This window comes from Balaenoptera physalus, assembly GCF_965194825.1.
Source record: "Balaenoptera physalus genome assembly, chromosome: X".
Classification (NCBI taxonomy): Eukaryota; Metazoa; Chordata; class Mammalia; order Artiodactyla; family Balaenopteridae; genus Balaenoptera; species Balaenoptera physalus.
This window is the reverse complement of record NC_138903.1, coordinates 25,163,513-25,182,207: the sequence shown is the minus strand read 5'-3', so window position 1 is coordinate 25,182,207 and position 18,695 is coordinate 25,163,513. Positions and strand designations below refer to the sequence as shown.

Here is an 18,695-nt window from a genome sequence, read left to right as displayed (position 1 = left end):
ATGATGCTCCCTAAATATATTAATACTACTGAGTGATTGTATATTTCAGATAGAATTATTTCAGTTGAAAGTGACAGAAAACAGCCAAAATTAGCCTTAGCAAATAGGAACGTGCAGTCTCAAAATGCAAAGACCAGGTATGGCTTTTCAAGAACTCAGGAATATTTCTGGGCCTTGGAGTTCTGCGTGGATATCATTGAAAGCAGGTTCTCACCCAACGGAAACTATTTTCAAGGGAAGAGGGAATAGATGCTGGATAGATAAAAAGTGTTCACTATGTTTAGAAACGGATTCTTTTTTGTGTATTCAGGAGTGTTACCCTTTTACGGCTGCAAATTTGGAATATGGGAGAGATGAGAGGCCTAAACTCTGAAGCATCCTAGAAATTCCTCATAGACCATTCTTACTAAAGACTCATGCAGTGTTACTTAAGATTTAGTAAGTAAATGGAAAACTCAATAGCAGTGTTTGAGGCAGGATGAGGATGACTTAGGTGAAAAAATAAGAGTTGTCAGTAAAAATAGAAGGTTTTTATTTTTTAACAGTTACAAGATTATAGTGAGGTACTCAGAAGTAACCAAATAATAGAGTTTGCCCTGTTATTGTGGTAGACACAAATTAGTATACCACCTGTGTTAGTTTGTCAGGTGGCCATGTCTGAGATTATGACAACATAGCAGAATCCTCTGGATTTGTGACTAAGAGCATGACCCTCATTGAGCCAATCTCAGAACCTCATACCACGCTCTCCCCCGTGTATTTGACCTAAAGGATGGGCACATGATCCAGGCTGGGCCATGTGGATTCCTTCCCTTGATACTCTTCAAACTGGCGCTGCAAAAGATAAACCAATCCTTTCAGCACCAGTCACAGCACTAAAATACTGTAAGCTCAGAAGAGCCTGCAGCAACATACTACTTCATGTGCAGATATTGTTTTGAGAGAATAATTTGCCACATGGAGACAAGCAGAGATGAGAGATGAAAGGGAAAGCCCCGAGGCATTTCATTTGCTTATTCCAGTGCTCTCAGGCCAGCCTCCAACTCTACCCTCCCCAGATATTGCAGCCAACAAAGACCACTTAAGAGTTTCAGTTGTGTGCTACTAACTTGAAATCAAACTCCTGACTAAACCAAGCAATTTAGAAACAATCTAAATGGGAAGGAGATCTAAAAAAGAGGGGATATATGTATATGTATAGCTGAGTCACTTTGCTGTATAGTAGAAACTAACACATTGTAAAGCAACTATACTCCAATAAAAATTTTAAAAAAATAGAAACAATCTAAAATATTAGGGAAGATTTTAAGAAGCATTAGACAAACAAAAAACAGAATAAAACTCAGGAAGTATGGTAGCAACAAAGGAAACAAAAATTTTAAAACCACTATGAAACAAAGATGGAAGAGTTATGGAATTGAGACTACAGAAAATTGCTTCTGGGTTTCTTTTTAGAAATATTGGGTAGGTGATTTAGACTAAGCAACCCTGGGTAATTAAATAATCATTCTCCAAGAAAAAATAAACAGTAAAGTGAATGAAGCTCTTCTTTGAAAGAGACTTTAACACAGAGGCACCGATAACTTTGGGGATGGGAAGGGCCAAGACCAGGGATAACTTGTTAACAGAAAACATCTGTAGGTAAGCAAAGTTACATTAAAGAGTAACTGTAGATGTTTCCTGTCATTAATTTGGCAAACACGTGAATATTTTTCCATTATTGTTTGACAGTGTCACCTTTTTCTGATCGAGTGAGGCAACACAAATATTATTTAAAAAAATAAGCATTTCTTTGATGATCTTGTTTTGTATAACTGGGAAGGGAAGCCTATTCTGTGTTCTGCTCATATCCTATTGAGCGCCCTTTACTATTTGTGTGCACTTGGCTTCCCAGTAAGCTTTCATTCCTATCTACCAGCACTTGGGTTGTCTGAAAACTCCCCTCAGGCTGCAGAACTGATTTACCTGAACAGAGAGAGCCAGAAGTTGCTGGTAATTTATAATCCCCAAGGTGCAGTGCTTAAGTACTGAAGGCTGGTCAGCTGGTTGCAGGGGTATAAATACTCCAGCTTCTTTGCCCTCTGGTTAAGACAACTCTAGGTGTGATCTACGCTGTGTCCAGAGAACGGTAACTTTGACATTAATTCAAAGTTACCCTCTGTGGGACTTTACTTGATATATTCACTTTATTTTTTTTCGGCCCTTTGTTTTTCCCTATCCCACTTCTTTATATTCACCGACCTTTTTCTTTTTTCATTATTTATTTGTTTGTTTTTCAACTCAAAAGACTTCCTAATAAACCACTTTCATGGAAATCCTCGTCTTTTTGGAAAACCTGCTTTTGGAAGACCAAACTGAGAACAGGATGTATCCTATTGGATGACAATATTTTAGCTGGCAGGACATATCCAGGATTGTTCTAGTATTTTGTTACTTATGATAGTATTTCTTGGAGGTTATTTGTTCCGAATAAGGATATTTTTTCCTCATGTCCAGTAATCCCGTGATATTTATATTGGTAAAAATGCAATGACTGATTACATGGGTGGGGACCTTTTTCTCTGCTTGGGAAGGAGCCTTACTGACTGGAACCACTTCTTTATCTTGAAAGCTCTCAGAGCCACAGCTGTCACCTTAAGAAGGAACACTCCAGGCTGATAAAATATGCCTTGCAAATCCATTATTTTTAGTGAAAGAACATCATGGTTTCTATCAATTCAGTTTATAAATTTGAGCACTGATTCATGCCATAGAAGCCTGTATCTTTTATATGTAAAATAACCAAACAGGAATATTTGAAATGATAAATTAATAGGTTTGGAAATGATTATTTAAGAAAAGAATTCCTGGGAATTCTCTTTCATAACATAAAATGCTCACAGAATAATAAAAATGATTACTTTTTAAGTATTTTGACAAGCAAATATTCTCCTTTATAATCTCCATTGTTATTCAGTATTTTTAAAATCAAACCGTAACTCCAAACAACTACTTACTAGCAAAATATTTGAGTCTGTCAGAATTTGATTTGTTCAGGCTGAACTAGACTTTGTGACTTGCATTTTGTCTTTGCTCTCGTGCTGCACATACGCTATCTAGTACTGCGTCCTTCTCTGCCTGACTCTCCTTGATATTATAAAACAGACCTTTGAAACTACTGTTGGGCTTATTTTTTTCCTAGAAATAGTCTTAGTTTCTGCTTCCTTTTTGCTTAGTACATTTGTTTGTTTATTTATTTATTTTGAGGTTACAAAAACAGATGGTTTACACATTCACTCACTGAAACTTATGTACATCTTAACCTAGTTGTTGCTTACCAGATAAGGATTATTTTACTTAGTCCTAATAATCAAATCATTAAAAAACAAAATAACCAAGCAACTACTCACAGAACAAAAATCACTAGATCAATGTCTGTGCTTGTCAAATGATAGTTATAACATTTTTTATCAGTTGCCTCGTATCTTTCCTTTAACTCCCCTCCTCTTCCCACCACCCCTCATCATGGACCTTTTCATCATAGATGCTGGTTATTCAACGTGTAGTCCTTGGATCAGCAGTACCTGAAAGTATCATCAGGAAGCTGATTAGAAATTCAGAATGTTTGGCCCTCCCCAGACTTACTGAATCAAGATCTGCATTTTAACAGGATTCTTCAGTAGGTTCATATGTACATTAAAGTTTGAGAAGCATTAGAGTAGAGGACCAGCTATAGTGTTAACTGTTGAAACCAATTAGCCCTTTTCATCTCCTGTGTGGGTGTTGTGTTACAATTAAAAGAAATAGCGTTGGACTTGTATTCTTTTTAAAATGGCATTGGTTTAAGGCATAAATATACTATAGAGATAAAAGATGGTACATGCTGAAAATCATTTTGCTACAAATTGTGTAGGATTTTTGCCTTACATCATAGAAGCATAGAAAACAAAATTATCTTTTAAACCAGAATTCAAAAAAAAATTATAATCTTTCAATTGTCTACATAGCATATTCCACAAAATAGTACTGAAAAACAAATATGCTGTGTTACCGGCAAGGTTTGTCTGTGTTAGAAAGATCTAAATTATTTAGACTATCTTGACACTTTTACACTGTAGAATATTTTCCATCTAAGCAGAAATATGATATCTGTTAACTGGATAGATATGACCTAAAATCATGTAAGCTGTTTACTTGTAAGGTTAAGTAGCTACTTCTTTTACTATTTTATAAAGTAATCATTGTCTCTTAAAGCAACCAAATGTATTCAAATACAATGCTGGTCTTTCCAGAAGAAAGAGTCGTAAAATAACTTCCAGTTTTCTCTGAGGCTTCTTATTAAATACTGTATTTGTTCTTATTGTCTAAAATGTTAGTGGCTTTACATAGGTTGCATATATCTTAAGAGAAGATTAGTTCCTATTTTTAGTGAATGAATAGTTTTGTAAACATTCACAATTTTAATATTTGTTTTGAAAGGACACATTGAGTCAAATCACAATAAAATATAAAATTATTAATGAAAGTGAATATCACTAATTTTTACTATTTATTTAATTAGTTTGAACACACAATGCACGAGTTTTTTTTTCTTAATAGTACATATTTTCAGAGAATCCCTACATTTAATGAGTTTTTGTTGTTCTTGTTGTTGCTATATTTGCTTTCATTGCACTACTTCCACCCTATGGTATACCCCTGTGATCTATTGGTAGATTGCCATTATCTGCTGTAATTTATCCTATTCTGTGTCCTGAAGCTTGAGGTGACCAGAATTATTTTCATCTGCCATTTGCTAATATTCCTTCAACAAATATTTGAAATATTTGAATGCCTTTTACATGGAGAATGTACGTTTGATACTGTGATTGCAATAGTAAGTAAAACATAGTCTCTACCTACAACAACTCATACTGTAATTGGAGATGAAGGACAAGAAAAAATTTAATTGTTATTGGATACTAGACTCCTTGGATCATCACAGGCAAATACGGAAGTATTACTAACCCTTTCGAGTCAGGTCCCAACAAGGGTACCCCTGCCCGGTGTCGGTCTCACCAGTAGACAGAGACCGAGTTCAGTTCAGAAGCAAAGGAAAATTTTATCCTTTGATCAAAGAAAAGAGACCTGCGAGCTACATGCTCTCCTTGACAGGCGGTGGGCGGGGCTGCTTTATAGGGATCTCATCAGCGGGGCGGGAGCGGAGCTCTCGCTGGGCAGGCGCAGCCGCAGGTGTGCGGCTCAGGCTCCAGATGGCAAGCGCCTCTGAACCTGGCCCGACACCGCCGCCGCCATCTTGAATCGCAGTGTCTGGCGTGCTGAGCTGAGGTGTCTGGGCATTGGTTCCCCCCGGGAACTCTAACCCGACGTGTTAGATGCAAGGCCTCTGTACACAGCCCCCTACAGGCAAGTAAAACTAGACTAAGGTTACACCTTATCACCTAGATTCCATCTTATTTTTCCCGGAGACCCCAGTGGACTATGAGGGTGACACACCCCTCCTCTGCCTTTTGTCCTCATTCTCGAGGGGCGCTGAGGGGCGCTGGCCTGGTCCATCTTGTGTAACCTGCTGAGTGTGGGCATCATCCTAACCGCGGGTGGAGGAGCAGAACTTCTCCCAGCTGCTCTTAGTTCTGTTAGCTTGGCCCCAGGCCTTGGCCCTACCTGTTCCTATCCCTTTGCGACCACCATTTGTCTAACCTTTTGGAGACAAAGGACAGCAGACAATTTAAGATACACGGTCCAAATATCAGCAAGAGAACAATGGTTATTAAGGGGCCCAGGAAAGGTAGAAACCGGCGGCGCTGGGGAGGGCTTGTTTTACCCCACTCCACATTTGTTCGGCCGGATGAGGCTGGCTGCCTTCTGTCTGCCAAGTTGCTGTTTCCAGTAGCCTGTCTGCACTTTCTTCAGTCAGGCCACTTGCATTGAAATAAAAGCAACATGACATATTGCCCAGGGCACAGACCCCTCCCTGGTCAGCTAACAGATCCTAAAATGTCTACTGCTTGGCAAGGCATATAGGGTTATTTCTTTTTTGCCATTTTTCAGAAAAGAAGTTTTAGGTCACAGAGAGGTTCAAAAGAGTAGTCGGGGCTGGGGGGCAGGGGGTCCGTTGTCTCCGGTTGTTTCTCTGGAGGTTGGGACTTAGGGGCCTCTTCACTCGAGTGTGATGTCCCCACGGAGTGAGCCCTGCAACTTCAGGGCAGAATGGGTGGTTAGGATCACCGAGTGGGGTCCGTTCCCGTTAGGAGTGAGTTGGTCTTTTGGGTTTTTAGATTTAACTTTAACTTATCCCTTGGGGCTAACTGCATGTGGAGCAGGGCAATTGGAAACAATCCAATTTTCTTGAGTTTAATGCTTCTATCCACCCAGAAAACTTGTCTACTAGCACCAAGAGATATCTGAAATTGCTCGGTACTCTCCGCATGACAGTGAAATCAATCTGCAAACCTTCTCTAGGATATGTCCCTCTGGTTTGAATGGCTGAATCTGGGAGGGCCAGGGCAGGGGCCTGAAGTAATTGTTTTTTCACTTCTTGAAAGGCCCCTTCACATTCTGAATTCCATTCCAAAGGATCATCATCCATTTCTTTTAACTTTTCGTCTAGCGGCCTAGCTATTAGACCATAGTTACGGATCCAGATGTGGAAAAACTCGGCCATCCCCAGGAAACCCCTAAGCTGTTTCTAGGTTTAGGTGGGGTGAGGCTGCAAATGGCTTCTTTCCTTTCCTGGGGTGGACTTCTCTGACCTTCTGTGAGAGTGAAGCCTAGATAGGTCATCCTGGTTTGTGATATTTGAGCCTTTTTCTTGGACACCTAATATCCTTTATCGGCTAGGTGGTTCAGAGTAGCTACAGTATTTTTGTCAGAGGATTCCTTAGTAGGGCTGGTGATCAGAATGTTGTCGACATACTGGAGGAGGGTTCCCTCCTCCAGATGTAGATCTTTTAGGTGTTTAGCTAAGTTTTCTCCAAAGATGGCGGTGGAATTTTTGAACCTTTGGGGCAGGACTGTCCAAGGGCCTTTCTGTATGTTTGGATCCTGCCACTCAAAAGCAAAAATTTTCTTCCCTGATACTCCCATAATTTTACAACTCTTGTGACTGAGTTTGCCTAATCTGGTGTTCAGAATTGAGTAAGTGGCACTGGTGTTGACTAAGAATTCAACAGCCTTTCCCCCTATGTCCAATGTCAGTCGGGCTCCTCAGGGATCAATTGAAGTGCCAGTTTAGGAGCCCCCTGGCCCCCGTCATTCTTTATCTATTTGGACAATCTGCCTTCGACAGTAGTGGCCAGGATCTGCCATTTCCATCCCCCTTTGGGCATTCTCTCTTCCATCGTCCCTCTTGTTTACATATGGTACACTGATTGGGCCCTAGTTTCCTTGGCTTGCTTGCCATCTCTCAGTGGGGGCCTGAGGTCACTCACCAGAGTCAAGAGTCTCCATGGGCAGTTAGTCCAGATTCTTGTGCTGGCCAGTTGACATTGGACGGCAACAGCCAGTAGGTGGGTCTCTGGGCCTTTTTATCCTCTGACTTTTCCTCCTCTATATTTCAGTTATTAAACACCCAGTAGGCAGCCTTAACCAGGCAAAAGGTAGGGGTATCTGGTTCTATTTCCAGTTTCTGAAGTTTATGCCTAATGTCGGGGGCACTTTGGGAAATGAAATAGGACCTCAGGATTGCCTTCCCTTCCAATGACTCAGGGTCCGTGGTAGTATAGATTTGGAGGCATCCCCTTGAGGCTCTAGGAATGCAGAAGGGTTTTCTGTTGGCTCCTGATTGATTTCCTTTATCTTATTCCACTTGACAGGTTTCTTTCCTGCTGCCTGGATTCCCTTTAGGATCATATTTTTATAATGGGTCAGCCTCTGTCTTACACCCGCTTCCCCTTTGTCTCGGTGGTCCCAGTTGGGTTCGTTATCTGGGACTACTTGACTCCCCGGTCTGAAAATAGCATGACCTGCACTGTTTCTCTTCTCTTTGTCTGCTTCGTCTCAGGCTTTAGAAAATGTCATATATGTATATATATACATATATACTGAATATATGTATATGTATTTGTTCAGAGCGGTTACCTCTAGGTGGTAATATTGAGAAAAAAATTTAAAAAGTATCCATATTTCATTTTATGTGTATATATATATATTCTTCCTGACAATAGACTAATCTTTTTTATGTTTTGATATTTTATAAAAGCCATTTTACTTTATTTTCAGCCATAGAGTTCCTTATAAAATTATTTATACACCTGCTTCCCTACAGAGGCAAATATTGAAACATGTTTAATTAACTTTCTCTCTTTCTCTCCCCCCTCCTCTCCCTCTCTCATTTCTTCACTTTTGGCACCTCTCTTTGGCCTATCATGATAATAGTCAAAATCCCCAGAATGGGTCATAAAACCTAGCTCCAAGTGTCTTAAATATTTCTTGCAATTGATTTTGGAGTTACCAAAATTTGGAAATATTCATTCATTCTATTTCTGGTATAATCAAAACATTTCCATGACTGGTCTTAATTGCAATTTTATTTTCCCACCTTATCTTAGCTAGAAAACACCTTTGCCAATTTTATTACAGTGTAATAAAAACTGAGTCTCATGTAAGTTTCCAGACATCCCAGGAGGTGGTTTTTTACACAAAACTTACACAGTATTTCTGTGACTCTCTTGCCACACCATAAATGAAACATTTCTCACTGATATTGTCCTCTATTATATGAGAAGTGGTTATTAATATTTCTCTAAATCTAGGACATAGATTTTTTTTCAATGTTAATTGGCTGGTCAGTGAAACTTGGTCATTCTACTTTCCCAGAAGTGAAGCACTTTTAAATCTCTTTTTATTATTCTCATTCTAATTTAATGTATCTAAATATTTTCCTGAATTTTAGTACTAATATGAATTTCAATAATTATTAATCACCTACAGCAAGATAGCATAATACCAGGAACATTGGGAAAACACAGATAAATAGAAAAAAAAAATTGTATTAGTTGAAACTGATTATTGCTTCATTCTAGGACATAGCCTCATTAATATCTCTTCTAGCAGCCTTCCCTGCATGGCTATTCCCTCATATGGAGAAACAATCCAACTTACTGGCTCTAAGTCAGTTATCCTTAAACTAGATTTCAGGATGCTCACAGACACCTGCCATTTTACTAATGTTATAAACAAAGTCAAATGCACATTTTATCTGGTAAAATATGTTTTCAACAGATTCTCTGAAGCAATGCTTCTTAAACCTGAACACATTAGGAGTATCTAAGGAATTTTTAGAAATTACCTATGCCAGCAACTCATCCCAGACCAAATAAATTGTGATCTCTGGAGATGCTCTAATGGTTCAGATTCAGAAAAATCTTAAAGATGCCATTCTAGATGATGGAGTCCGTATTAATGGTGAGCCATGATATACTAGGTATGCAAAACCCTGCCAACACAGGGTCTTATGTCCCCAAGTACTCCATTCCAAAAGTTGTGATTGGCAGCAAAATATGAATTTCCTCTTCTTATGTATGCTAAAATCCATCCTAAAGGAGAAGACTTGAGAAGGTTGGAGGTGGGGTGTGTATTTGTGTGTGTGTGTGTCTGTATGAATTCACCTGACCAGATGCTGCAGTAGCATGATTTCTGTCTCAGATATTGACTCTCCTATTTCAGCAACTTGATTTGTAATTGACCTTTAGAGAGAGAGGGGCTACAGGCTGAAGGGCAAGGATGATCTTTCTACTTGTGCATTGAATACATAAGAGCTTCCACTCAATGAGGACCCCAGAGAATGCAATGTCCTTTGGGTACTCAGAGATGCTGTGACATCAGGTACAAGAGATAGCAAGATAGGGTTCAGTATCAACATTTCCCGGAGGATTGAGTGGCAGCTTCAGCCCGCTGGGGAAGAGTTGATTCTCAAGTGCTGTTGCAGGCCATGAGCATCAGTGAAAAGGTCTGAGGTTGAGAAATGGAAGAGGGCTTCTCATGAGCACATTTGAGACCCTCACTGGGGACATCCAAATGTAACATGGAAAGATCTAGCAGGAAGGGACTGAAATTCTGCCTCAGCAGGTGGGGGCCAGAATGATTAAGTTCTGAGTTAATAATAGGATTCCATTTAACTCATTAGTTAATACAGGTTGGGGAAATTCGGCTATAAATAAATGTTTTAATTTCCTCCTCTAAACAACTTTAGGACATTGGTAGATTCTTATCCCCATTTTTATGGATAAAAACAAAACTGACCTTTGCAGTGTTAAATAACTTGACTGAGGTCATTCAACTATTAAGAACCCAGTTTTGTTTCAAGTCCAGTGGTGTAAAAGCTCATAATACTGCATTGTTCAAAAATAATAATCGAATATTTATCATATACCATGCACTTTCCTCAGAATAAACACACTCATAAATGCTCTCAGCTTCCTAGCTTCCAGTCTGCTCTTAATGAGATTCTGAAATGTTTTTGGTATGCAGTAAAGGAAGTAGACAAAGTGTGAGATTCAGTACAACTATTAATCTTGAATAACATAATAGTGTCAAAGACAAGGATTCTATATATTAAATATTTCAAAAGCTACACATAGACATTCATTTCAGTATTTTAGTATTCCAATTTCTATGAATGCTAATCTTACTCCCATATAAAATCTGTCTCTGTGTATGGCTTAACCCTTGGGAGAAATCTTGCAACATGGAGGTTGGATTTATGTCAGAGTCCATCTTATTTAATTTTGCCCTACTGTTTTCATGTTTATTCCAGCAAATTAAGCTCTTTTAACAATTTGTGGTATTTACTAAGCCACGCCTTATACAATGAGGAACAGTATGAAAACAATATGGAATTATCACTGAGTCCTGTGGTATATGCTGACTTTTTTGATTCAACTAAACCCCTTCAGGTTTCTGAAAACAACTGTTCGACAACAAATGAAAATATGAAAAATCAAGAAACCAGTGCAAATATAAACATATTCTAAAACCATTTTGCTATTGATTGCCAAGAAGACAATTAGAAAATACTTTAATTATGAGTGTACTTACATTTCTACTGGCAGTGGAACAATTACTTTCCATTCAATAAAGTTCTCTGCCATTATTATAGCCATTTGTGGTTTTTGATGAATGATATTTGAATCTATAAAACTATTTGGTGCACATTTTTTATAAAATAAAATCAGTTATAATTTTTATATGTAGTGTTTGTTGGCAAAGAAGAAGGTCTTTCTTGTTCTAAGGAATAATCATTGATCACAAAAGAACCATAAATGAAAGTTTAATTTATTAATATGCCTGTGGTTCTTCCCTACTGAGGACATTATCCTTATTCTGTCTCATGTATAAATAAATTTTAAGAATGAGGTGACTTAGAAATGAATAGTATTATCCCAGTAGAATTTTTGTTTGCTCTATCCTTACTCATTATCATTATATTGATGACCAAACATTATGTCCCATATCTTTATAATCTCTGTATTAAATATAGAAATATTCTTTGAAACCAGGTAGGATGGAACATTTGAGAAAAACTGCATAGTGTTTAAGAATTGCTTAGATGTCAATCATTGCTTTATCACTTGCTGGCAGTATGGTCCTAAACAAGTTACTTAACCTCTCTGAATCTCAATTTCTTGTTTGTAAAATAATGATGGCAATAATACACGGGACTACACTGAAGAATCAATGAAATGATATATATAGCATGCTAACAAAGGAGCCTGGGCCATAGTGTGTGTAGTAGATTGCATTATTGGTTTAAAATTTTCACCCCTCCTTTTGTCATGTGACTTTTCAGTCTTTTCCACTAAAGAGATAATGTATATTTTCCTGATGCTTGGCTTTGACTAATAGAATAAAGAGGTAGTGAGTGTTCTGGATCTTATCCTAAGCCTTGAAGCCTCATATATTCTGTCTGAACCCTTGTGCCTCTGCTAACACCATGAGTAGAATATTACCTGGTTGGCCTATAGGTCTAAGGATGATTGAAAAATGGAACAGTCACCCCAAACAACTCATAGATCTGCAGTGCGAAGTAGGGCCACCCTGGCTGCCACAGAACAGAAATTTGAACGGAAATGTCAAACTGAGGCTCCCCCCAGATGAGCCAAACCCCAGGCAACCCACAGGCACATACGCAGTAATAGTTTATTGCTTTAAGCCACTGATTTTAGAGGCAGTTTGTTAATGCAGCAAAAATTGACTGATACAGTATGTGATCAATATAGATTAGCTATTGCTGTGGTTATTATTTACTATCATTTGAAATAGAAGCCCAATAAAAATAAATAAAGCAAAGCAGTATGATAATCAGTAAGGTACAGAACTCTGTTTTCTAAACCTGAGGTTGTCTTTAAAGAGATACTATTTTATCTACTCCTGTTTATTTCTGAAACCACTGTTGGCAGACAGCACCTTCTTCAGGAAAAGGAAATGCAAATGCTTGGGAGAGTTTTGTCTAATCTGCCACTTCTCCAAGCAAAATAGAATCCTATAATAAACAATCTTGTGATCAAAGATGTATAAATGTAATGCCGATGCTACAAATACATCACACATGCAAACCTCAAATACATATCTCCCTCCTACATACTCTTCCACAAATATTCTGCTCTACCTCATGGAAGGAATTGCATCATTTCTTCCGGAAGCCTCAAGCTGTGACTCTCTGCAGAAGCCAAGGCAGAAACATCCATTTGAGCTGTGACAAAGGGTGGGGTCAGGAGACAGAGGTTTATACAAGAAACTAAAGGGCAGAGCAGGGAGAAGAATTGAAGGCAAAGGCACTTAACTATCCGAACTTTTAACTGCTCACAAATTTGAAGCTTTTAAAAGCATATAAAAATAGAATGCCCTTCAGCTGGATGCAGTGTATGACTTGGATGCCTCTTTTTTGGGGTGCATACTGCATAGATATTTAGCCTGTAAGCTCGAGTAGTTTGTGGTTTATGGTGTAAAGGAAGACTGCGTGATCAAATCTGGTTTAAAATACAAAAAAAAAAAAAAAAATGTACTCTAATCCTGCACTGATCTGACTAGATATTATAAGAAATGGGGAATAATCTTGTAGTAAGGAATGAAATAATAATAATAATAATGATAATAATAAACTGGTTTTTAAAAACTGTCCACCATTAAGTTAAATTGTGAATTCCAGAGGGAAATTGCTGTTTGTTTCTATATATTGCTTTGCCCTTCAACTCAGCTGTTGGCTCTGCATTAATATTCAGGCAGCATCAGTGCCAGTCCTGGTGATTCACTGAGGTATTATGAATATGCAAATGAGCAAGAGCTTTTTATGTCTACGGTTTGTCTCTCTTAGATGTCTGAAGGAATAATTGGAGCCAATCGGCTGCTGATAACTTGTATATAGATAACTATTGCTCTGGAACCTAAAACCATTTCTTAATTATTCTTATACCAGCCCAGAGGTTTGATTTCAATCAGTCTCTTGGAAATAGAACTCCCAGTATTCTCTTAAATTGATTAACTTAGAGGTTAAAGTGTCATATTATTTTAACTTCTTAGATTATAATGATAGCATTTTGAAGTGAGCAGTATACAGAGTGGAATTTGTATTAGTCACTCACTTTCTATTTTTCCTTAGGTCTTTATTAGTTTTCCCTGGTTAAAAAGCAGGGGTGCAGGAGTTGGTAGAGTGTCCTGAGTAGATGAATCCTAGAGCTTCTGAAGTGTAGAGATAGAATAGACAGAAAGGAGGTTGTAGGAGAGAGAAAAAATAATTTATCATATTCAGCAGTAATTAATGTTTGGCCTTAAAATCACATTAATGTTATCTTAATGATAAGAATTAAGGAAAAAGAATAAACCTTCACATTTCTGTATAATTCCTTTTAACGCAGACAAATAAGAATAACTTTTACCAAGAAAAATCAAAGTATATAATAAGTGAACTAAGTAAATTTTAATATATATTTTGGTGGCTCATATTACCTCTTGATTAGGGATTTTGTAATGCAGTTAATAATTTTAATTTAGTTCTCAATCAGTGTGGCACAGCTAAAAGAACTGTAAGATGATATATAATATTTCTATTATTGTGCCCTACGATTGGCTCAAACATTTGTGGTCATTTTCTTTTGATGTTCTAGCACTGTCTCATTTCTATGAAGATATAACCTTTAAATTGCCACAGCTTGCTGAATGTATACAGAGAACTAGTTTATGAAATAACCAGCATTCTGCTAACATTTAGCCACTTTGATTTAATTGAGAAATTATTTCAGCTACAGAAAATAGTCTTTAAAATAATATTATATAGTTAGGTGATTCCTCTCTACCTAGAAAAAGGAGTTTTCTGTTTTTTATTAAACGGCAAGTACTGGATAGTTCAACTCGGTTATGTTCTGGTTTTCTTGTTGTTATTGCTTACGCTGCTTTTTGTGTTCATTTGTTTTTTCAACCTCAGTTTGAAACAACAAAGGTTTATTTCTTGTACATGCTAATGTACCACTCAGGTTGGTAGAGGAGCTATGTTAATTGTAGGTAGTTAGAGACCTAGGCTGATGGGGTCTCGCAATTCACATGTGCTCCCCTGCTTGTCATGTCAGAGGAGGAGCAGTCCTGGAGAGTCTTGCGCGAGCACTTAAATGCTCAAGCCCTGAAGTGACATGTGTCATTCTGCCTATGACTCATTGACTGAAATAGTCACATGGCCACACCTACTTTCAAAGGGTGAAGAAGGAAATAGAATGCTCTCATGTGCCCCAAAGAAAAGGAGAAAAGGAATATTTATGCACATTAATAATTTCAGCACCATAATATAGCATCCCTGCATTCTCAGTAGAAAGGCCAAATCATTTAAAAAGTCGTTTCAAATTAAAGAATAAACCCCCATAAGACTCCCACGAATATTCAATAATTGCTAAAATCTGAAGTGTATTATTTTACTTTCTGGAAGAAAAAATGTGTGTGTGTGTGTGTGTGTGTGTGTGTGTGTATCTGTATTTTATTATTGTATGCCCCATGACTGACTAAAAAATCCTATACATGCAAAATATATGAATGTTATACATATATATATTTGGAGCTGAATTGAGTTAGGCTAGACATAAAGGTGCTCAGCAGGAAAATCTATTACAAAGAGAATCTAAAATGTCAATGAAAGTGTAAAAAATTGGAGAAAATATATTTAGCAGAACTCCTCTTTGGAAATATACTGAGTACAATTATAGGGCATATTTTATTTTAGCATCACTTGGGTGAGATAGCTATAAGGGGACAGCAGGCTTTTCTTTCATCTTCCTTCATTTAATATCCTTATTTTTTCCAGCTTTATTGAGGAATGATTGATAAATAAAAATTATATATATTTAAGGGGTACAATGTAATGTTTTGATATACATTGTGAAATGATTACCACAATGAAGCTAAGTAACATATCCATCACTTCATATAGTTATCATTTTTTTCTGTAGTGAGAACACTTAACATCTACTCGCTTAGCAAATTTCAAGTATACAATATATTATTATTAACTGCAGTCACCGTACTATACATACTACATATTAGGTCTCTAGAACTTATTCATCTTACAACTGAGAGTTTGTGCCCTTTGATTAATATCTCCCCTTTTCCCCAGCTCCTCAGCCTCTGGTAATCACCATTCTACTCTGTTACGAGTTCAACATTTTTTTTTTAGATTCCACATATAAGTGAGATTATGTCATACAGTATTTCTCTTTCTGTGTTTGACTTATTTCATTTAGCATAACGTTCCCTGGTTCATCCATATTGTCCCAAATGGCAGGATTTCCTTCTTTTTAAAGGCTACATAATATTCCATTGTATATATATGCCACATTTTCTTTACCCATTCATCTCTTGACAGACTCCTAGTTTGTTTCCATATCTTGGCTGTTGTGACTAATGCTGCTATGAACATGAGAGTGCACATATCACTGCAGATAGTGATTTTCTTTCCCTTGAATGTGTACTCAGAAGTGGGATTGCTTGATCATATGGTAGTTCTATTTTTAATTTTTTGAGAAACCTTCATACAGTTTTCCATAATTGCTGTATCAATTTACATTCCCACTAATAGTATACAAGGGTTTCTTTTTGTCAACATCCTGTAAGGGACTTTTAAAAGTAACAACAGAGGATTGCTGTATTGTTTATTGGTTGTAGTCTCTTAGTAAACAATGATCTGACTGATGCTAGTGAGTGCAGCAGGGTAATTTACAGGCAGGGGTTTGTTTGTTGTTTTTTTTTTGGCAAGCAGATTTGCCCTTCTTCTGACCCTTGCACATGACAAGAAACTTGTCCTCCAAATAAAAATTGAACAAATATTAAAAGAGTAGTGGTTTGAATAAGCCAAATTGTCAGGGCTGTGACAGAGACATATATTGCCCATTAACCTCCAGAATATGACTTCACTGATTAGACTCTCTAAGTAGCAGCTACCTCCTCCCTCACCACTCCATTCAGTGTATCCCATCAAATATCATGCAGCTGGTCCCAGAGAGGAATATTACTGTTAAGTCAACAATATTGTGAATTAATGCATTAGGTCTACGTTAAAAATATAACTATAGGGCTTCCCTGTGGTGCAGTGGTTGAAAATCCGCCTGCCAACGCAGGGGACACGGGTTCGAGCCCTGGTCCGGGAAGATCCCACATGCCACGGAGCAGCTAAGCCCGTGCGCCACAACTACTGAGCCTGCACTCTAGAGCCTGCAAGCCAAAACTACTGAGCCCGGGTGCCCTAGAGTCCACGCGCCACAACTACTGAGTCTGCGTGCTGCAAATACTGAAGCCCGCACGCCTAGAGCCCGTGCTCCGCAACAAGAGAAGCCACAGCAATGAGAAGCCTGTGCACCGCAACCAAGAGTAGCCCCCTCTGGCCACAACTAGAGAAAGCCTGCGTGCAGCAATGCCAAAAATAAATAAATAAAATAAATAAATTTATTTAAAAGAAAATATAACTATATAAAAAGCAAAAAAGAGTTACTATAAAAGAGCTTACTTTTTCTGCCTTTATTCCTTCTTATTTTCCATTTCTTAGGAACTGACTTCATAAGAATAGTAAAAAAAAATTTAATGATAATTGTAATTTGCTTAAAAATAATTTCGCATAGACAGTTTATGCATCCTAACCAGGAATCTCCACTCCAGGGACAGTCAGATACCACTTTTTCAAAGAGAATATCCTCCCCACTCCAGAGGCAGTGATTACAAACAGATTAGCTATCTTTGTCTTTGATCATATCCAGATATTTTGCTAATCACCATATTTCATGTCAGAAATGGGTTTTCATTGGTTAAATTAGTGGCAAGCTTATTAATTGGCATGGCACCTGTTATAAATGGATGGTAATTAGTGAAACTAAAAGCTTTCATTTTATATGAATTGGCTAAAATAGTATAAAGATGCTCCCCACCCTTGAATAAACAGGACATAAAAATCCAGCAAGGTTTGCAGCTTCTACTGTTAGGGATGTTGCCAAAGACTAGGTCTGTAAACTATCATGTATCCTGCCTTTGGTTTAGAAGGATTTTGGTTGCTTAATGATGACCATAAGAGTAACTGTGTCCTACTTCTGGGATATTGTCCAGTGTTGAGCCAATATTTCTTGTAAGGGGGGTGGGTCAAACTCCTAGAATGACAGACAGCTGAGACTTCATCAAGCTTACAGAATAAGCTGTAATATGAACCATTTTTGCCTCTTTGCTAATAAATGTTTCTAGAGCTTGTTCTGAGACTTGATTTCATAATAACCTGGTTACACCGTTTAAGGGAAGTAGCTAGCCCTTATTCATATAAAATATTTTGTTGGCTACTGTTTATTAAAAGTAAAACAAAAAACTCCCTGAGTTTTGCATGTTCAACTTTCTTAGGGTCATCCCCATCAGAATTAAATATTAATTAGTGGTATCTCCATTTTTGCTACTCGACATTAGTAGATTCCTTGTAATAGAATGATCTTTAAAAAAAATATTGCTTTTGTACAATTTACATTGACTACATAACTTTCATAACTGCTAATCACCATCCTTATATCAGAACCTGAGCTTCCATTAAAAAAATCAAAGTAAATCAACAAGTTATATCAGAAATAGCATTATTTTAGATGATGAGATTATATACTATTTCATTTTTATTATATAAACCAAATTTATCTTCTGAAAGATCATTTTACATGCAAGAAGCCATTGATTTGGGGTTTTTAATAAATGTTATACAAATAACAAGTGAATAAAGCTTGCAAATAATAATTTAAAATGGCAAAATCTTAGTTAACTAGAGAATGTTAATAGATAACATTCTGCATCCAATGTACCGTATTTAAAAAGCAAGAGACAGACCTGAAATTTTATGCCTGTTAATTAATAGCTCCTCATCTTCCCCTCCCCCTAGCCCCAGGTAACAACCATTCCAGTCTTTGATTTTATGAATTTAAAATTTATAAATTTATTGAATAAATTTATTAAAACCATCTAAATTTATGGTTTAGATGCTTCGTATAAGTGGAATCCTGCAGTTACTTGTCTTTCTGTGTTTGGCTTATTTCACTTAGCACCTATAGTCAACAATAATGTATTGTACACTTAAAATTTGTTAAGAGGAGTTTTTTAAAAAGCAAGAAACAAAAACTAATTATTCTGCTCCAAACTATCCCCAGTTAGACCAAGGATCAATTTAACAAGCTACTGTCTGAATAAGTTAATGTTTTCCCAAAGAACCCATGCATCTATTGTGTGGG

The 18,695-nt window shown here is 37.3% G+C and overlaps 2 pseudogenes across 2 annotated transcripts in view; one reads left to right on the top strand and one right to left on the bottom strand.

The window, feature by feature from the left end:
* The window catches only part of LOC309652788 (DDB1- and CUL4-associated factor 8 pseudogene), a 72,453-nt pseudogene extending 65,810 nt beyond the window's left edge, over positions 1-6,643 (bottom strand). The window contains exons 1-2 of the transcript in view: positions 6,433-6,643; positions 5,118-5,337 (exon numbers count right to left, since the gene is read on the bottom strand). The product of the transcript in view is annotated as a DDB1- and CUL4-associated factor 8 pseudogene (transcript). The remainder of the gene's footprint in view (positions 1-5,117; positions 5,338-6,432) is intronic.
* LOC309652623 (small nuclear ribonucleoprotein E pseudogene) overlaps positions 1-18,695 on the top strand; it is a 409,018-nt pseudogene that overhangs the window by 40,941 nt on the left and 349,382 nt on the right. The gene's annotated exons all lie outside the window — the stretch shown is intronic.